We start from the raw sequence: 22,070 nt of genomic DNA, 5'->3' as shown, positions 1-22,070 counted from the left end.
ATGTGTGTCTCATGACTTCTAAAGATAATGTATATGAACACAGGACTATAGATTTTGGTTTTAAAAGCTCTTCTTTTGGTTGGAGAGGTGGAAAGTAAACAAAAAATGAGTCTGCACTCAGGTCTGGAGAATGTTGTCACCAGGACTCTAAGTGGAAGGCACTTGGGGTGTACACACACGCATGCATGAGTGTGTGTGTGTGTGTGTGTGTGTGTGTGTATAAGTGAGGTGGCAAAAGTCATGTTAAAAACATTTTTTTATTGACTTTTTTTTTCTTAGAGGAAGGGAGAGAGAGAAACATGGATGTGAGAGAGAAACATCTGAACCTGAAACCTGGGCATGTGCCCTAACCAGGAAATGAACTTGTGACCTTTTGGTGCATGAGGGGATGCTTAACCAACTGAGCCACACCAGCCAGAAGATAAAAGTCATCTTGATCAGTGGGATTAGCCATGGATAGAGGTGAGGCTATATATTATACATTATTTTTGTTTTGTTCAAAAACCAAATTGGGGGGTTGGGTAGAGGTGGGCAAAAAGGGTCAACAGTGGGAAAAGGGAACATATGCAATACTTTTTTTTTTTAATATATTTTATTGATTTTGTACAGAGAGGAAGGGAGAGAGATAGAGAGTTAGAAACATCGATGAGAGAGAGTCATTGATCAGTTGCCTCTTGCACACCCCCTACTGGGGATATGCCCGCAACCAAGGTACATGCCCTTGACCGGAATCGAACCCGGGTCCCTTCAGTCCCCAAGCCGATGCTCTATCCATCGAGCCAAACCGGTCCCGGCAATACTTCCAACAATAAATATTAAAAAATAAAATTGAACAAGTAAATTTGAAGATCTAATTTGGCTTAATTGATTCATGAGTCAGGCTGCATCCCATATAGCAAGTAAGGGTCCTAGGAGGGTGGAGAAGGGGAGCTATTGGCAAAAGAAAATAAAAGATTATATTTGGGCCTGGATATCTTTTCTATAAGGGAAGAAGAGGGTGTCATTATAACAGGGTGTCATTATAAGAAATGCCCAAAAGTGTAGAGAATTTTTGAGAGTCTATTTGAGCCAAACTGAGGACACATGCCAGGTTGCAATATCTCAAATGCCCAGGAGGATACCTTTTGTAGGTGTTGTTTTTCTTGATCAACTTTCAAACTTTTATTTTTAAATCATTTTTTAATTTTTCAGTTACAGTTGGCATATTATTATATGAGTTTCACACTCAAGTGATTAGACATTACATAACTTACTAAGTGATCATCCTGATAAACCTCACACCCATCTGGCACCATACATAGTTATGAGAATATTACTGACTATATTCCCTATGCTGTACTTTACATCCCCATGACTTCTGTAATAACTAATTTGTACCTCTTAATCCCTTCACCTTTTTCACCCATCCCTCCCTCCTATAAGGCAATTATCAAAATGTTCTTTGTATCTGAGTCTGTTTCATTTGTGTGTGTGTGTGTGTGTTGTTTTTTTTTAAGATTCAGTTGTTGATGGACATGTATTGTCATTTTTTGTTCATATATATATTTAAATTTACTTATTTTTAAAAAATAAATCTTTATTGTTCATATTATTACAAATGTTCCTAATTCCCCCCCCTCTATTACTCCCCTCCATCAGGTTCCCACCCCACCCTCTGCCCTTTCCCCACCTCCCATTGTCCTCATCCATAGGTGCACAGTTTATGTTCAGTCTCTTCCTGCACCCCAACTCCCCTTTTCCCTGATAATCGTCAGTTCACTCCCCTTCCATACCTCTGATTCTATTATATTCACCAGTTAATATTGTTCATTAGATTTTTTAATTCCCTTGGTTTTTAGATTCACTTGTTGATAGTTACCTATTTGTTGTTCATAATTTTTATCTTTATTTTCTTCCTCTTCCTAAAGAACCCCCTTCAGCAATTCATATAATTCTGGTTTGGTGGTGATGAACTCCTTTAGCTTTTTTTAATTTGTGAAGCTCTTTATCTGGCCTTAGATTCTGAGTGATAGCTTTGCTAGGTAGAGTATTTTTGGCTGCAGGTTCTTGCTATTTATCACCTTGAATATTTCTTGCCATTCCCGTCTGGCCTGCATGATTTCTGTTGAGAAATCAGCTGACAATTGTATGGGTGCTCCTTTATAGGTAACTACCTGCTTTTCTCTTGCTGCCTTTTAATATTCTCTCTTTGTCTTTTGCTCTTGGAATTTTAATTACGATGTGTCTTGGTGTGGTCCTCTTTGGATTCCTTTTGTTTGGGGTTCTGTGCGCTTCCTGGACTTGTAAGTCTAATTCTTTCACCAAGTGGGAGAAGTTTTCTGTCACTATTTCTTCCAGTATGTTTTCGGTATCTTGCTCTCTCTCTTCTTCTGGGACCCCCATAATTCTGATGTTGGTTCGCTTGAAGTTGTCCCAGAGGCTTCTTACATTATCTTCAACTTTCTGGATTCTCTTGTTTTCTTGCTTCTGCGGAGGAGTGTCTTCTGGCTCTTTATGTTCCAAATCTTTGACTTGATTCTTGCGATCTTCCATTCTGATTTTAGGACTCTGTATAATATTTTTTATTTCAGACAATGAATTCTTTATTTCTAGTTGATCCCTTATTCTTTCTAGTTGATCCCTTTTCATATCCTCATAGGTCTCATTTATTTTATCGGCCCTTTCTAGGAAATTCTTGAAAAACCTTATAAGTGTGGGTTTGAACTCTATATCCAATCGGTTTTTGTCCTTCATCTTTCATTTGTGTTCTGTTTCCTTGTCTCGGCATTTTTGCTGCTTTCCTGAGTTGGTAGGGTGGCTTTGTGTTCTAAGGTGTCCTATATGGTTCAGTGGGTCAGTCTCCCAGTTACCTGAGATGGTCACTCTTGGTGCCCCCTTTTGTGGACTGTGTGTACAGCTTTGTTGTAGTTAAGTCTAGATTGTTGTTGGTATCACTGGGAGGAACTGACCTTCAGGCCAATTGGCTGTGAGGATCAGCTGTGTCTATGCCAGGAGACAGCCTTATTCAACTAGACTTGGAAAATTTCAAAAGTCTCTGTGCTCAGCTTGGATGGGGCAGATTTCAGGGTGGAGCCTACAGCATTGGCTTCCTGTCAGCCCCGCCCTATGTGGTTCCTGAGTCTCAGTGTTCCTCAGTGTCCTGTGGTATTCAGTGCAAGCACCTCTGAGAGAAAGGTGCCCTTGAGTTTGCCTGCTACCAAACAGTTTAGCTCTCCCCCAATGAGCCCAGAACTGGGGTTCAGTTCAGTTAGAAGTGGGGTTGGAAGTGGGGTTCAGAGCAGTCTGGAGCTTTTGTCTCCTTCCTGCTATGGCAATCCAGCATCAACAGTCCATTTTCTGCATGCAATGTGCATGCCTCTGGGACTTCCTTTTGCCGCTCCCCTGAGTTTCCACCTTACAGCCCAGACTCCTTCTGTATGAGCCTGGGTCCCCAGGGTCTGGCCTAGAACTGGGGTTCAGTGCAGTCGGAACTGGGGCTTAGCACAGTCCGGAGCTTTTGTCTCCTTCCCGCTAGGACAATCTGGCAGCAGAGTCAACAGTCCATCCTCTGTGTGCAATGTGCGCACCTCCCAGACTGCCTTTCGCTGCTCCCCTGAGTTTCTGCCTTATAGCTCAGACTCCCTCCATATGAGCCTGGGTCCCCAGTGTCTCACACAGAACTGGGGTTAAGTGCTGTCAGAACTGGGGTTCAGCACAGTCCAGAGCTTTTATCTCCTTCCTGCTAGGGAACGCCAGCCAGGCACTCAGCCTCCCCTCCTCTCTGGCTCTGTCCTCTCTCCGTGCGCACCGTGTCTCCATACCTTAGGCTTTTACAGCTCCTCTGATTTTCCTTTTGGTTTTCTCTTTCCTTCTAGTTGTAGAATTTCCAGACAGTCAACTTTCCTGTAGTTCTGGATAATGTCCATTTTGTATTTTAGTTGTATTTTTTTGAAATTGTTGTGTGAGGCTTCAGTTAGGCATTTACCTATGCCGCCATCTTGGTTTTTCTCCCCCTATTGTTCATATATTTTTATATAGTTGTGATTCTTTTAAAATAGTTTAATTGATTTCATAGAGGAAGGGAGAGGGAGAGAGAAATAAAAATATCAATAATGAGAGAGAGAGTTATCATCGGCTACCTTCTGCACACTCCTTATTGCACAATCCAGGTATCTGCCCTGACTGAAAATAGAACCATCACCTCCTGGTTTATGGGTCAAAACTCAAAAACTGACCCAAACTGGTTGGGCTTGTTCATATTTTAAAATATTTCTTCTTATTATTCTTAAAGAAGACGTTTTAACATTTCATATAATACTGGTTTGATGGTGATGAACTCTAGCTTTTCCTTGTCTGGGAAGTTCTTTATCTGTTCTTCAATGGTAAAAATTAGCTTTGCTGGGTAATCTTGTTTGTAGGTCCTGCTTTTCATCAGTTTGAGTATTTCTTGCTAATTCCTTATAGCCTGCAAAGTTTCTGTTGAGAAATCAGCTGACAATTTTATGGGAGCCCCCTTGGAAGTAACAACTGCTTTTCTCTTACTGCTTTTAAGATTCTCTCTTTGTCTTTGGTCTTTTGCATTTTAATTGTGATGTGTTTTGGTGTTGGCCTCTTTGGATTCATCTTGTTTGGGACTCCGTGCTTCCTGTACTTGTATATCTATTTTCTTCACCAAAACTTAGAGAAGTTTTCTGTGATTATTTTTCAAATAGATTTTCAAATCTTGCTCTCTCTTCACTTTCCAGCACACCCATGATGAAAATATTGGTATACTTGAAGTTGTTCCAGAGGCTCCTTACACTGTTTTCATATTTTTGTATTCTTTTTTTCTTTTGCTGTTCTTATTGGGTGTTTTTTTTTGCTTCCTTATATTACAAATTGCAGATTTGATTCTCTAATTCATCTACTCTTCTGTTGATTCCCTGTAAAGTCCTTTTCTTTTGTTATTTTTTCCCATTGCTTTTCAGACAGAGAGTGGGAAGGAAGGAAAGAAAGAAAGAAGAAAGGAAGGAAGAAAGGAAGGAAGGAAGGAAAGAGCAAGAGAAAGAGAGAGAAACATTTATGTGAGATTTTACATTGTCTGGTTGCCTCATGCACCCCAACTGGGGATGGGAAGTAAACCTGCAATCCAGGTATGTGCCCTTGACCAGGAATCGAACCTGTGACCCTTTAGTGCATGGACTGAGGCTCTAACCACTTAGTGACACTGGCTATGGCCCTTGTGAATTACTCTTCATTTCTGATTAGTCCTTTTTTATGCGGTTGAGGTTCTTACTAAGTTCAGCAAGCATTCTTACTAGTATAACTAGTGTTTTGAACTCTGCATCTAGTAGATTGCTTGTTTCCATTTTGTTTAGTATGTTTTCTAGAGTTTTACTCTCTTCTTTCACTTTGGACACATTTCTTTTTCTCATTTTCTTTGGCAGTTCAAGTGTTGTTTTCTATGTATGAGGTAGAGCTGGTACATCTCCTAGGCTAGGTAGAGTGGCCTAATGGAGTAGGTGTCCTGTGAGGTCCAATGTCATAGCTTCCCCAGTCACCCCATCTGGTTATTCAATGTGCACCTTTCCCTGCCCCATGTCAGCTGTGCATACCCTCTTCTTGTAGTTGAACCTGGATCGCTGTTGACACATCAACAAGAAGGAGTTACTCTCAGGCTGATCAGCTGCAAGGACTGCCTACAGCCACTGACCTCCAACCACTGTGGGGAATCAGCTGTGCAGGGCTCCACTCCACAGAGCTGCAAAGCAATCTTCAGATGGCTGCTACTTGTCTGGGCTTGGAGGAGCCAGTTTTGCAGGATTTTTTTTAATGCATTTTAAATTGAGGAGGGGACTGAGGAAGATTGGGGAAAGCGATGTCAGGATTTAATTTAGGATAGTTAACAAGATTGTGTGCTGTCTTGAGGGTTAATACCTCCTTCAAGGGCATGACTTCTGGTATTTCAGAGGTGTGTTAATGTAGATGCACAAGAAAAATGGACAGAGCTTGCTTAAGGCCAAGTAAATCTTTTTTTTTTTAAATATATTTTTTATTGATTTCAGAGAGGAAGGAAGAGGAAGAGAGAGATAGAAACATCAATGATGAGAGAGAATCATTGATTGGCTGCCTGTTGAACGTTGGACAGAAATCCAGACATGCGCCCTTGACTGGAATCGAACCTGACACCTTTTGGTCTGCAGGCTGATGCTCTATCCACTGAGACAAACTGGCTAGGCTCAAGGTAAATCTTTTACTAAAAAGTTACTGGTGCGGGGCATGACTACTCACCATGATCTTACCAGTTAGGAATTTATGATCAGATTACCCTAAGAGGTTACTTTCTGTGAAATTCCTTTTTGTTCATAGTACTTGACAGTTTAATACTTGGATATGTTTTTGTTGCTGTTGTTGTTCTTTAACATTTAAATAATTAGGGAAACTATAGATTAAAATATCAAAGTTTCCTCTCACATCATTCTGCCAAATGTACATAAAACATTGTGTCTTGCCTAGCTGGTATGGTTGAGCATCAACCCATGAACTAGGAGGTCACAGTTTGATTTCTGGTTAAGACATCTGCCTGGGTTGTGGGCTTGATCACCAGTGGGGGGCATGCAGGAAGCAGCTGATTGATAATTCTCATCATTGATGTTTCTCTACCTTCCTTTCTTTGAAGTCAATAAAAACACATTTTAAAACAACAAAAACAGTGTTTTGTTTTTTTCCAGAGATATTTGTGTTACTAATAGTATATGGCCTTGCAGCCATTTGTGTGTGTGTGTGTGTGTGTGTGTGTGTGGCAAAATACAACGTAAAAATTACATTTTAACCCTTTCTGAGGGTACTTTTCAGTGGTATGAAGTACATTAACATTGCCATGTAACCATCACCACTACCCATCTCCAGAACTTTTTAATTTTCCCAACTGAAACTGTATCCATTAAACAAAAACTCCCCCAAACCCTAATTTCCTATTCTTGGTAACCTCTATTCTATGTTATTTCTCTATGAATTTGATAGTTGTAGGTACCTCCTATAAGTAGAATTATATAATATTTATCCTTTTGTGTGTAACTTATTTCACTTAGCATAATATTTTCAAAGTTCATCCATGCTGGAAAATTAGGATTTATGTCTACAAAAATGTTACTTCTATATCTTCAAGCAGCAATTCACAGGATTGTAGCCAAGAGACACCCTTCTACCTGTGCAGAAAGATGATGGATAGATAGATGGACAGGTCATAGTGAATAACCACACCCCAGACCTATAACATTTTAGAAAAAGGGTTATATTTGCTTTATTCAAAGTCTATCCATTGTTTCTGTGCATGAGATTAACATAGTTTTTAAATAAGACATAACCACCCTCAAAAAAGAACATAATTTTGTTAATTATCTGTATAGCAATCCCTGCCTTACTTTTCCCCTCTCCATGTAATCTTCTTCACAGTCCTTTATTTTACATTTCATAAAAGAAGCTGTAAAACTGTTATTCTGTGGAGCATTTGAGATCTTGTTTTTTTAGCATGCATTGTCAGTTTGGCTCAGATAAAGTCTCACAAAAATTCCCTGCAGGCTAGGACGTTCTTTGCATCAACAGAGTTATATACATTTTATTTATCCATCCATTTGTTGATAGGCACTGCTCAGAAAATGCCAGAGACGTGGAGCTGGAGAACTATAGGAGTCTCGCCTATATAAGGTCAGCCTTATGTCTTCATTGTTAGACTTTTATAAATGTTTAAGTACCTGATATGACCCGGGAATGATTCTTGGTCTTGGGAAGAGAATGGTGAATAAAGATATGTGACTAACACTTTGAGGAGTGACAGTGTAGAGCAGGGCAGGTACACTTTTCCTTAAAGAGCCAGAGAAGAAGTATTTTCAGTTTAGTGGCCCATAGGATCTTTGTTGAAACTGCTTAACACTGCCAAGGTAGTGCCAAAGCAGCCACAGGTGGGACTTGCAGAAATAGACAGGAGTGAGTTCCAATAAAATTATTTATAAAAATAGGTGGCTAACCTTTGGGCTGTAGTCTCCAATCCCTAATCTAATGCTTTCTTTTGAGAAGGAAGATTCCCCCTTTATGATGACTTTATTCTCTTCATGATAAGAAGCTTAGTTCTCCTGAAGAATGTGTCTGTGCTTGGATCTGAGGATCCCCAATTCCTGGAGGGTGTGACATTACTAGTTTGAATTTTGGGTCCTGGGTACCATCAACCACTGCTCATGGGGTCACACATGGCCGTGTCCTGAAAATGTTGGCTCTGGGGGGAGTTCCCTGTTCACGCCTTCAATTCCTCCTATATGTGCAGTGTATAATTTCTCTAAGTCCAATGTGCTTACCCATGCTGAGCAGGAGTTTCTGAGGAACAAGGAGAAGAGAATTCTCCAACACCCCTAGGTGAAAGGAGCCCCTTTAAGGACTTTCTAACATGTTATTTTGCTTGAGAGATCATCTCAGCCCACTTGGTATAGAATGATCTTGGTATAGAACATTCTATACCAACTTCTTTCCTTTCTTTCCTCCTCTCTTTTCTCTCTTGCTTTTCTTTTGCTCAGGGAAAGATTTCTCCTGTTTCCTGTTTCCAAACATTTCCAACCTTGTAAATGAAGTGTTACTTGAATATAGCCTTGCCTACTTGTTTGTCCATTTTCCCCCATTCCCAAACGTCACTTGCCTGATAGTATCCTCTACCAGATGATTAGCTCCCATCTAATTTTTGACGAAAGTATTTCTTAGCAAGTCACCTGCCATTTTCCACTTCTTGTTCCTGTCATTGTCAGTTCTTCACATTACTAAAAATCCTTTAAGTCTGCCTTTAACTGCTTGTCTATTCTTCCCTGTCATATTAACTTCTCATGCTTAGGGTCACTATCTGGAAAAAAAATTAGTATGTACCTAGGTCTTTTAAAAAATATTTTTATTGATTTCAGAGAGGAAGGGAGAGAGAGATAGAAGCATCAATGATGAGAGAGAAACATTGATTGGCTGCCTCCTGCATGCCCCCCTACATTGTGGATCAAGCCCACAACACAGGCATGTGCCCTGACTGGGAATTGAACTGTGACCTTCTGGTTCATAGGTTGATACTCAATCACTGAGTCATGCTGACAGGGCTAGCTTATTTTAAAAAATTACCTCTATATCATTAATTTTTTTTAAGAACTTAGGTTTTCCCTCCCTATTAATTTCAGAGGAGAAGTCTTAGACTTAAAACCAAAGAGACTACTGCAAAGCAACCCATCTACTAGCAGGAAAAGGGAAAGGCTGTCCATGGCCCATTGCTGGTTTGCTGCAGTGGAAGTCTGGGATTGCCTTCAGGTAGAAGAACAGTATAGCCATAAGGAGAGATAGTTGGGGCCAGTTACTTTCACCCAAGAGAAGTCATTTCTTAGAAGTGTCACTGAGTTATGTGTTTGGGGAACATTCTATACAACTTCAATATTTATTCATATGGGATGCTCACAAGTAAGCATATCCACAAATATGACTCAGATAGTGAATATTAACATGTAATACAGTTTTTGTTTCAATACCAGAAAAAAAGTCTGTACATAATAAGCCATATGAATGTCATGACTGTGAAAGAACCTTGTGGCAGAGTATTCATATTAATTTGAAAGAGTTCAAAGAGGGTGAAGCAGTAGGCATGCTTGAAAATGGTACCAACTTCTAATTGTTTTTTTTTTTTTCTTTCTTTCTTGACACTTCAGATTTTCTCTGGGGAAGAATCCTTGTGAGTGCAATAAAAGTGAGAAAGCCTTTATTTACCTCTATCCCTTAACTAATAGGTATCAACACAACCTGGAGAGAAACTCCATGAATGTACTCTATGTGGAAAAGTCATCAGAAGAAATTGACCTTTTGTCCCCCCAAGAGAAATTACACCAGCGAGAAATGCAATGAATGTAAAAAATGTTGTTATCCTTCTCTCCTTAAAATCTATGTTCAATCTCATGCTGGCAAGAAACCACATAAATGTTTTCAGTATGGGAAAGCTTCATCCTTTAGGACACACTTGGGAACTCACACTGTAGAAAAACTGTAGAAGTATTAACCAGTGTGGGAAATTCTTCAGATCTAGCTCAAGCTGTCATATACCAGAGGGTACACACACTTGGGAGAAACTGTATGAATGCTGTGATTGCACAGAGGCCTTCACTAGGAGCAGTGACCAGACTGGGGAGAAACTATCTGAGCAGTGATGGCAGTTCCATCCCATGGTACACATGAGAACCCATATTAGGGAGATGCCCTACCAATTCTGTGACTGTGGAAAAACCTTCATTATGAACTCTAACCTGACTGCTCACAGAAGGGTTCACACAGAGGAGAGATGTACCACAGATGATTGTGGGAAACTTTAGTAGTCACTTATGCCATAGGAGCATGTGAGAACTCACAGTGAAGAGAAGCCCTAGGAATGGAGCATGTGGGAAAGCCCTGTTGATCTCACATGTGAGTATCTTCAGCCTGGGGAAATCTTCTGCTGGGATTTCACCCTTGAATAAGGAAGTTCAGAGTGGGAGAGAGAGAAATTTTATAACTGTTGCAAATGTGGGATTGCTTAAAAAAAAAAAAAGTTTAATTCTTAAAAACTTTTTTTTTTTTTTTTTTTTTTGAGGTAGGAATCACCAAGTTTTCTCATGGAGTACAATTTCTATTGGGTACAAAACTATTACTAGCATTTCCAAACAAAAGGTGTCTCCAGGACTGGCCTCGCATTAGGAGTGCTGAGTAAAGATTTGTTTTGGTGCTTCTGCAGGAGAAGTTTGGTTCTGTCCTCTGCTAGCCTCTTGTTAGTCTCATGTAGTTTATTTGCCAATGACTTTCTATATTCTGTTACTTCTATGTAGAGTTGCTTATATTTTTCCAATTTACCATCTTGAGTTGTCATTTTGGAGAGTTAAGATACCAGATCTTTAATTCTGAGGTCAAACTACTACTTATTGAAGCATCATGATTCTCTTTTAACTGCTCTGGAGCTTCCTGAGATAATGCTGTGACTTCTGTTTTAACACATTAGCCTGAATCTCCATTTCAATTATATTTGCTTTTAAATCTCTAGGGAAACTCACCTCTTCATTTTTGCATTCATTTAATTTCCTTTTTATGATTTTTAAGGGTTCCTTACATCTGGTCAACTCTTTTTCTATTTCACCATTTTCTTCATTTCTTGATGCAAGCTATATTGGAGAGATAAGTTAACTCAATATATTTCAACTGTTTCTTTTCCTACGGAGCTTGTGGATGGCTCTAGCAGAGTCAGCGAAGGGGGCAGAGTAGGAAGTCTTGGTGGCCTAGCAGCTCCCTGTGTACGGTGGCTACCGTAGTGCTGTCTACCCCATTGTTTGGGATTGCTTATTTTTCAATCAGGTGTCTTATTCTTAAGTTAGAAATCTCATTAATTTTCAGTCTGTGCCTTTTAATATAAGTATTTAAAGCCATAGATAGCCCTTTAAATACCTTTTTAGCAATGTTACATGTTGATAAAAATGATTACTTATTTTTTTGATACCTCCTTTCCATATTTATAAATACTCTAGACACTCAGGTACAGAGTAAGAATGGTTTATATTCATTTCCAGATTTTTAAAAAAGTTGGTTTTTAAATTTTAGAGAGAAGAAGGAAGAGGGAGAAGGGAGAAAGAAATCTATTGGCCACCTCCTGCATTCCCTCTATTGGGGATCGATCCTACAACTGGGGCATATGCCCTGACCAGGAATCAAACCAGTGACCTCTTGGTGGATGGGTCGACATTCAACCATTGAATCACACTGATGGGGCTTCAATGTGTTCTCTGATATTTTTAATTTTTTGAGTACTTGGTGCCTTAAGCTATCCCCAGGGAGTTACTGAGTTTGCTAATGTGAAGCTGACACATGGCGGCATTGTTGGCCACTGCATTTGTTGGGTCAATCCTTAAAATTTCTGTGAAAAATCTGTGAACTTCTGCAAATTTATTCTGACTGAGATGAAGGAAAACTCTGTGGGGTTTTTTTTTTTTAAACTATTAACTTCCCTTACAGTCCATCTAGTTTCTGTGTTACTTTCTTCACATCTTGATAATACTTTTCAGCCATTTTTGGATCTCTAATATGAAGGAAAATTCAGAGGTTTAATGAGAAGCTTCTGCTTGGGGTGGCCCTAAGTGACATAAATTTAAAGTATCCTCTGGAATAATTTCTTGTGTAAAGAATGTGTTCCCTTTATCAAATATATCCACCAGCACATAATCCCAGGGAGTGCATGCCTCACCTGGCTCGCACAGCTGACCTGAAAGAAACTGAGGTCTGTCCTTAAGTGGAATAGGTGAACATACTCCCATCACAGAGGCTATCTGGTGTGCCTCTGGTGCTTATTTAGGCCTGAAGTTCTTTCTGCTTCTACCGTCTAAGTAACAATTAGTATTTCACCTGGACTGTCTCTAACTAACCCTTTCTTCTTCAGAAGCAGGCAGTTTGCCATAGAGCACCTCACTTGGCCCAGTTGGGACCTCTGCAGTTTCACAGAGGTGTACTCTGACCTGCCTGCTTACTGAATGTGTTTTTTTTCCCCCCATGGCTAGGACTAATGGTTAATTTTGAAGTGATGATCACCTAGAAATTATACTTGTTCTTGGAGTGATTAATTCCTGGGATTATCTGGTGCAGGCGGGTCTTCTCCACCAGGCTTTGTTTTGTAGGCAAAATTTATGTCTCCATCTGCAATTATGTCCTTGAGGACCTGGCAGCAGTCCACCTTCCATATATCCCGATTGTCCCAAAACTTGTAGGCAAGAATAATGGCTCCCAAAGGAATCCTTTTCCAGATAGTGGGGCAAATGTCAATCTTGGCGTAACTCAAATGCCTTTCCAAGTAAATCAGTCCATTGCAAAATTAGCTGTTAGCTGTGTGGCTCTGAAAACAACATGAAAATATTCTATATATAGATTTGGGTTTAGGATTATGCTTAAAGTATCCTCTGGAATAATTTCTCATATGAATGGGTGTGTTCTTTCATCAAATACATCATATCGACTTCCAGCTCTGTTCTTTTCCATTCTTCTTTTTTGTTCCTGAGGGCATTGCACCATTCCTGGCCAGGTGGATGCACAGCATGGAGGGAACAAGCTCCGATTCTATCTCTCTCCTCCCCAAATCCATTCAGATAGAGAATGGGTCAGATGTTAAACTGATAAGAACAGATATCTATGCTTCATCTTAGACAAAAGGCCAAAAAGCAACCCATCTCTGTTTTTGAGGAGGCAATGTATTTCTAAGGTCACATATTGGACTATGGTTCTAAAATTAGGCTGGCTGATTGTGCTGTCATGTAGGAATATTGTTGAGCGTGAGTTAGCTATACTTTTTAGTAAGGCACACTGGAAATACATGATTTAAGTAGTTTCTTGCTCATCCATTTCAGATTTGTTCAGAAAAATTGTGCTTGCCTTTGGGTGGTCAGAAGGGTTTGATTCTAAAGGTAACTCTTTGGGCATCTCCTGGTTGCTAAGGTGCTTCACATAGTAGCCCTGAAAGGCTTCCAAACTCAACTTGGCAGGCTCCAGGGCAGCTGGGGCTGGTAGAACTGCCACCGAGTCCTGGTCTCCACCTCATAGACCTCAGACTCATTGTTGGGCTTCACTACTCAGAGTGTGGACCCAGATTGGGGCTGGCATTGGACTTCAGACAACAAATTAGCTGGTTTTCCATGAGGTGACTCTACTCCTCTCTGCTGTCACTACCTTTGCTCAGCAGTTTCCCTCTCTCCCAACAATGGCAAAGTTCTGTGCTGCACAGAGACCCTTGAACTGTGGGTCCTGGTCAGGGATTAAGGCCCAGCTGTACCCCTCTGCAATGCTGCTACTGTTTCCCTTGAAATGACTATCTGTAGTTAATTATTTTTTTCATTAATCCTCACCTGAGGATATTTTTCACCTGAGAGCATTTTTCCATTGATATTTAGAGTAGAAGGGATAGAGTGATGGGGATGGAGAAAGAGAAACATCTATGTGAGAGACACATCAATTGGTTGCCTCCTGCATGAGCCCCTAACGGGCTGGGATCAAACCTGCAAACCAGGTATGTGCCCTTGACCAACCAGGAATTGAACACATTACCCTTTGGTGGGTGGGCCAACACTCTAACCATTGAGCACCATTTTCCAGAACTGTGCCTTTTATTTCTTCATATGCGTTTAACAGTAAGCTTGCAGAACTCCACACACACACACACACACACACACACACACACACACACACACAAAATCATTCTGGTATCCCTGGAATTTAATTGAATTAGTACTGGTAGAGTCAACATCTTTATGTCATTAAATCTTTTAGGCCATCAACTCAGTATCTGCATTTATTTAGGCATTCTTTAATGTATCTCAGTAAAGTTTTATAGATTTTTCTATATAAAGGTTTGGCACATTTATTGTTAGATATCTTCCTAGAAATGCCATAGTCATGTATTTCCTAAAATTATTTTTTTTCCTAAATGCTATACAACTGAACACTGTGAATGTTAGAGGCACTGACACCCACCTTGCACAGTTAAAAATCTAGGTCAAGATTGCCTGATATAGTTCTTATAACTTTGGACTCCTCAAAAACTTAACTCTAGTTGTACTTCAGCATCTGGAGGAGATTGGTGCCAGGACCCCCACTAAGTACCAAAATCCATAGATGCATAAGTCCCTTATATAAATTGGCAAAGATTAATGCATACAGTTGGCCCATGGATTGAAAATGGTGTTTTGGTTGAATCTGCAGATGTGAAATGGGGATATAGAGAGCTAACTATATATTTATTTAAAAACTACTAAAATGTTCAAACTCAGAAGCAGATAATACAATAGTGGGTTTCCAGAGGTTGGGCATTTGGAGAGTTATTGTTCAATGGGAATTAAGTTTAGTTATGTTAGATGAGTAATTTCTAGAGCTCTGCCGTACAACATAGTGCCTATAGTTTACAATATAGAATTGTCCACTTCAAAGTTTAAGAGGGTAAATCTCATGTTAAGTGGTCTTCTCCCCCACACACAAAAGAGACATGAGGAAACTTTGGGAGGTGTTGAATATGTCTATTACCTTGATTATGGTAATAGTTTCATGAGTGTTTTCACATGTCCAAACCCATTAAATTGTATACCCTAAATATTTGCAGTATTTTGTATGTTATATTTCAATAAAGTTACCTTTAAAAATATTTGTGTGTAAGTGGACTCATGCAATTCAACTGTATATTAAAATGTAATTTCCTTTGTATACATATATTTTTTTGTCTTTAAAATTTTATTGTTTAAAGTATTATATACATTAGTACATATATCTCCTTTGTTTCCCCCAATGACCTTCTCCCAGACTCCCATGCCTCCTGTCGCATGCCCTCATCCCACACACCCAGTGTCTTGTGTCCATTGGTGTGCTTATATGCATGCATACAAGTCCTTTGGTTCACCTCTTCCCCTTACCAGGATTTAAAAGTCCAATCTGAAACATCAGCTACAGGTTAAATGATTCTATTACAAATGCAGTGTTTTTATTTCTGCTACCTTTTTTTTTTTTTTTAATGCTGCTGTTCTGTGACTTTTCCAGTCTGAAAAACTTATAATTAATAGCGCACATACAGAAAATAGTGTGAAAGTCCCTATGTGCCAATTATAACAAAATAACAAGCCCCTGGTACCCACTTTCCAGACCCAGAAATGGAAGATTGCCTTACCCAAGGCAGTGTGAGAGAGCCTTCCTTGCTAGAGACTATGTCTGACAGGAACATGGACGTCCTGTGGGGAAGTGCTTGGTATCAAAACTCAGTAACGATGGTGGGACAGGTGCTCTCCCACTATTCTCCAGCTTTGCCTGCAGCACATAGACTTCACATTGCCCTATTCCACCCGATGAGTTTGGTCTTGCCCCCCTCAGCCTCCAGCAGTGAAGCCATGGGAGTTGCTCCTGGGCCTTTGGGTGACTACTGCAGTCAGTGCAGCTCGGGCCCTTCACTTCCGCCCAAACCTGCCTGTCTCACAGGCCATTCTTCCCTCCTTTTCTCTTTCCTTGACGCCTCTGCTACTTCTCACATAGGTGGGTGCCTGGGGAGGGGGACTTTACAAAGGAAATCGCTGCTACTGAGCAGTGTGTCTTCCCACAGGATATAACAGCGGACAGGCATTCATCCCTCTAAGGAGAGGTGCCTTGAGATGGGACAGAATTTCATTAGAGGGGAGGAGAGCACAGGGCCAGGAGAGGAGCCTTGAGGTGGGACAGAATTTTGTTCAGTAGAGGTGAGGAGAGCACAGGGCCAGCTTTTGTATTTGTGTTCAATCCGGGAGGACATACTCTTCACTTTGAACTTGAGCACCAGCTAACGTTGATCCATTGGCACATCTCTCCTTTTACCATTACCCATGAATTGAGACCTGTCCTGCCCAGTCAGAACCATACCAATGATGTCCTCATTTGCATCTATACCAACCAATCCGAGCACTATTTGGACCCAATCAGAACTGTGCAATTTGTAAACTTCATTGACATAAAATTGGGAACCCGGGCAGAAACTTTCTCTCTAAAAGACAGCCTCCTCTTGGTGTTGGTGGAGCATAATTTAAGTTACTGAATCGTCTCCCGGGCTACAACTCCTTCGTTCACATAAATGCTTTTATTTTTTATTACAGTCTAATATTAACTTGGTTGATAATATACAGAAATATGCACAACTTTGGCACCTAAGAAAGTATTTGATCTTTCTACCTGCATATGATAAAAAATAAAGAACAGGTAAAGGTGAAGCCAAATTTTCAGATGACAGTATTCTCGAATGAGAACTTCCTTATGCAGACAAAGCAGAGGCTGCGATCAGTGTTCAGCAGAACACTCCCTCCAGGCCCGTGAGAACTGGTGGCCTGGGAGGTGGAGCAGTGTGACTCACACAGTGGACATCCTTTTCCTTCTGGAGAGAACTCACAAAGGTGACTAAAGGTTTCTGCAGAGGGAAGCACAGTGGATGAAAACACCTCACAGACGCTTCCTTACCACACTTCCCAACCCAACTCAGCACGGGAGACTAAGAGCTTGGCTGTCTCAAGTGGAGAGGGCCATGCCTGTTTAAGGAGGCTTTAAGACTGGGACCAAGCCTGTCCTCCAGTGCCCTCCTGTGCCCATGGGCACGCCCTTTCTGCAGGCCTCTCTCAGGATGGGCTCAACCACAGGGGAACCAACATGAATTCTCTCCAAGGGGCTGATTCTACTTCCAATCCTTGATTTCTAGACCCATGATTACTACAAACTGAGGCTACAGCACATAGCTATTGTCATTGGTTGAGGGTGTATGCCTTATCCTGTGAATTATGTAGCCAGACTTCCAGTGTATTCTAATATCTGCACTAAATATGATCTTCCTCTTTGAAATTATGTATTGATTTGGTTCCATATTGTCTATTAAAAATTTTTAGCTCTCCCACACTTCATACTTCCTTTAGTCTAGGGGTGTCGAACTCAATCAGAGAAGGGGCCAAAATCTAAAATCCAGCCTAAATCGTGGGCCGAATGGTTTACTGAACAGTCATAAACTGTCATTGTGATGGAAACGCAGCGGAGTGCAGTGATGACAGCGTGGTGCGGGCCACATTGCAAGGCCTGGCGGGACGGATTTGGCCCGCGGGCCTTGTGTTTGACACATGTGCTTTAGTCTATATTTTACCTCTGTTCTTCCCTTTGCTTGTGTAGGTGATTTATGTTTGGAACCTATATTTCCCCAATACTCACTCTTCCACCCGCTTTAATGAGTTATTTCTGCCCTTACTCCTTGATGTAGAGGTAATAAATGGGGCTCCCCCACAATATCATCCAAGGCTTCCATGTCACTAGCAAATGCCAAGGGAAAATTTTCAGTCCCCATTTTGTTAGTCCTTTCAACAGAACCCAATGTGAAAGGGTTCTTTTGATTGTGATGTATAAAACAAGGTGAAAAACTACCATTCTCTAAACTATTAACCACTCTTCAGAAAGGACCTCTTTCGCAGCGGCTACCAGGCTGGGAGCGGCCAGGCCCGGAGCAGCGGCTGCCAGCTGGGAGCGGCCAGGCCCAGAGCAGCCGGGTCGGGTGCGGCCAGGCCTGGAGCAGCAACAGCCAAGTCCAGAGCAACTAGGTCGGGAGCAGCAGTGACCAGACCTGGAGCAGCTGGTTGTGGAACGAACCAGAGCAACAGAGGCCAGGCCCAAAGCAGCCAGGCCCGGAACAGCTCGCTCCTCGCCTGCCCCTGCCCCACGCTGCCTCTCAGACATGGCTGGAAACTTTTGTGGGAACTTGAGGGTCTGCTGAATCAAGTGATGAAGGCTTAGATCTGGATGTGTTGAGTTAGTATAGCGCGAGGGTGTTGATCTGTGAGTGCCTTGGGTGCGGCCTGGATGAGGCTGGTTGACCTATTTGGAAATGTCTTTTGTGTGAAGTGTATCATTGGGCATGTGGAGGTATTATTGATATGAGAAAATGCTAAGTAACTGATTTACTATCTGAAAAGGGATTTACTATCGGGGAAAGGGAGGGAGCAAGAGACTGAACATAAACTGTGCACCTATGGATGAGGACAATGGGGGATGGGGAGGGGGCGGAGGGTGGGGTGGGAACCTGGTGGAGGGGGGAAGAAATGAGGAACCTTTGTAATAATATGAACAATAAAGATTGATTAAAACCCCCCCCCCCCAAAAAAAATAAATTAAAAAAAAAGAAAAGAAAAAAAAAAAGGACCTCTTTCTCTGCATGACACTGTGAACACCAAGTGATTCTTAAAATCTCAGATTCTTCAAGGCAAGAACATTATAGAAAGTTGTTCCTGAGGAAATTAAACATTCCTTAGGGGACACCTTGTCACTTATAAGTTTAACCAAGAAAAGAAAAATCCCTCCTGGAGAAAATACCTTCTGTCCCCACTGTTGCCTCAGCAGACACAATACTGGCTGAAAATTTTCCATTCTGCTACCTTTGTGCCCCAATGGAGCTGTGTTGTTTGGAGAAAGTAAAGTCAATAGAACAATTTTTATTTTTTTTAAATAAAGAGCTCTGAGAATTCAACCCTGGAGATGATAATAACATGTCCCTGTTGCTCATTTCCTATAATTATTTGACTCAGCCTATGTGAAAACCCATTGGATTTCCCTGGGACAGACCTCGGAGAACAGAGAGCTTCGGTGATACCCTTTGCGAGGGTCCTCATTTCTGAGGGCTGGCCAAGTCAGAAGAAAAAGAGGAGAGACAGCGAGTATTAGGCTTAACTCTAGAATAATGAGACCAGGAAAATCTATGAAGGTGAAGTCCCTGTGGCTTTAAGGTATTTTAGTTCCTACTGAAATCAGTCTCTTCCAGCTCTTATTCTGTTTTCTTCTCTCTCTCTCTCTCTCTCTCTCTCTCTCTCTCTCTCTCTCTCTCTCTCTCTCTCTCTCTTTTTGAATCTAGAGCCTCTCTCCAATATGAGTTACCTCTCAGAGGATCTCCAACTCTTTCCCATCATTGTAGGCTCTTCTTGGGCATTCTGTGTTCAATTATTTATTAATTAACCATTCATGGAGCTCTACTGTGCACGAGGTATTGTTTGTGCTGTTCCTCATGTGATTGGATTTTTCCCTAACTCATTTTGCAGCAGAATGGACTTTACTCATAGCACTTCATAGTTTTTATTCTTGTTGTTTAATGTCCACAATATTTTCTCTAAATGATGTAGTTGTTTCTGATGTTCAGTACTCAGACTAATTTCTTTTCCTCATTTTACCGATCTCTTGGAATATTCAGGAGACCTTTGACATTGGAATGGTTGATGTTGGAGACTATTGATTCAGGAGTGGTTGATGCTGATGTTTTGTGTAGTATATACTGTTTGCTGCAGTTTAAAAACAATTATTCTTTCCTGGGTTAAGAAATTGTCCTCAATTTCCTCTCATTGTGAGAGGCTCTGTTCTGGCTGCTAAACACAATAATGGCTGCTATGTATTCTCAAATGCATTTTCTATTGCGATTATGGTTGTGATTTCTCTTTACTGACTTATTTATTTTTGTTTTCGTGCTAAACAATCTTTTCACACATAACAGTGGGTATTACTTGTTTATGATATATTATTCTTTAAAAATCAATATGAAATCATTTTTTTATGCTCTTGAAGATTGCTTTCTTTTATGCTATAGTTGATGCGTTTGGTCTCAATCTTTATTAGATGTCTACAATTTGTATGTGTTGAGCACCTGCTATGTACCAGGCACTATGCAAATCCCTGGAAGGTAGTGGTAAGCAATACAGTCATGACGTCTGATCCATGGATAAACACAGAATTGCCAGCATGAGAGGCACTTGAAGGAATACTTCAGGGTGCTTGATATGTGGCCCTCACGCACTGTCCTCCTGAGCTCACCCTCTGTTCTCCATCTCAATGGCCCCTCAAATCCTTTTCATTCCCAACCTCACCGACTCCCAGGGCAAACATGAATTCTGTTCTCTCAGCCCCAAAAGCTGCCCCTTTCTCTATTTTCTCTGATTAACCCATCCTTCCTCTCAGTTTGGATATTTACATTTCAGAGAAGTCTTTTCTACCCACCTCCCCAGACTAACTGGGTTCTCATTATCTTTTTTCACTCTGTAATTAACTACATTATCTAGGTATTTATTCTTTTTTTTCTTTTTTTCTCTAGGTATTTATAACACTAATCTTTTATTTCTATCATGAAGAATGTGTAAATATTTCCATCTTAAATTTGCCTTCTTTTATTTTTTAAAATATGTTTTTATTTATTTCAGAGAGAGGTAAGGAGAGGGAGAGATAAAAATATAAATGATGAGAGAGGATCATTGACCAGCTGCCTACTGCACGTCCCCTACTGGGGATGGAGCCTGCAACCCAGGCATGTGCCCTGACTGGGAATCGAACCGTGATTTCCTGGTTCATGGTTCAATGCTCAATTATGGAACCACTCTGGCTGAGCTACCTTTTAATCTTATAGAGATTGTGGACAAAAAGGGGCTACATGCCGAACTGACAAGCTCAAGGAAGGCCTGCATGGCAGCCTTGCAAACTCAGAGACCCAAAGTAACCACAGAAGGATGACTGAAATGAAAACATTAAAAATTATAAAGCAGTCTATGGTAGGTAGTCATGTCCCAGGCGAGTATCTTCCCAAAGATCAACTTTGACCTTAACAGAGCCTATTGTCTTTTTGAATCTAGGATAACATACCTTTGGAATATCCGGGTAACTTCCCTTTTTCAGGACTCCTCTGGGCACAACCAATGCACCAGGGTGGCAACCATAAATTCTCTCATTGTTATTTTTATCATGTTAATTATTTTTATTTTATTTTAAAAATATATTTTATTGATTTTTTACAGAGAAGAAGGGAGATAGAGAGTTAGAAACATCAATGAGAGTCATCGATCAGCTGCCTCTTGCACATCCCCTACTGGGGATATGCCCGCAACCAAGGTACATGCCCGCAACCAAGGTATGTGCCCTTGACCGGAATCAAACCCGGGATCCTTCAGTCCGCAGGCCAACACTCTATCCATTGAGCCAAACCAGTTTCGGCTATCATGTTAATTATTGACTGTTGTCCCAATTATGCCCCAATTAATGAATTATCTGCCTAGACTTAGTGGGACATACACAGGTGACCAGGGGCCAGCAATAACGGCCTATCCCCTGGTGCTTCAATTGTCTCGACTGCTGAGCTGAACCGGAATACCTGGACACCCAAGACAGAATTAGTATGCAATCACACGAGGTTTATTTTTCTATTCCTAGTGAATCCTAGGCTCTGGCAAAGGCCTCCCGGTGATGCACACCGAAAGACGGATGACGAAGACGGAGACAAACGGGCGGCCACAGTTGGTTCAGGCTAGCACAGCAGAGCAGTCAGTCAGGGGCTTGTTTCACTGAGCAACGTGGAGTCCTCCTCTTATCAGGCAGGAGACGCCGACTAAAGAAGGTCCGGTGCTTATAGAGCCAGTAGTAAGCAATTTGTGTCTTATTGGTGTGGGCCAGATGGTGTATCTTATGCTAGGAGCAGGGCGTTTACACTTTAAGTGCTTAGGGTGTTCACATCAAGATAGTGAGGTGTTCACGAATTAGGAAGTTACAGA

At 41.0% G+C, this 22,070-nt stretch overlaps 2 pseudogenes; both read right to left on the bottom strand.

The window, feature by feature from the left end:
• The window catches only part of LOC118731240, a 29,113-nt pseudogene extending 15,303 nt beyond the window's left edge, over positions 1-13,810 (bottom strand).
• On the bottom strand, positions 13,031-13,195 carry LOC118731483 (annotated as a pseudogene).
• Positions 13,811-22,070: the final 8,260 nt, after the last annotated feature.

The sequence above is a fragment of the Pipistrellus kuhlii genome, unplaced genomic scaffold, assembly GCF_014108245.1.
Source record: "Pipistrellus kuhlii isolate mPipKuh1 unplaced genomic scaffold, mPipKuh1.p scaffold_m20_p_30, whole genome shotgun sequence".
NCBI classification, from domain to species: Eukaryota; Metazoa; Chordata; class Mammalia; order Chiroptera; family Vespertilionidae; genus Pipistrellus; species Pipistrellus kuhlii.
The sequence above is the reverse complement of the archived record's forward strand: the minus strand, read 5'-3'. Positions and strand labels throughout refer to the sequence as shown.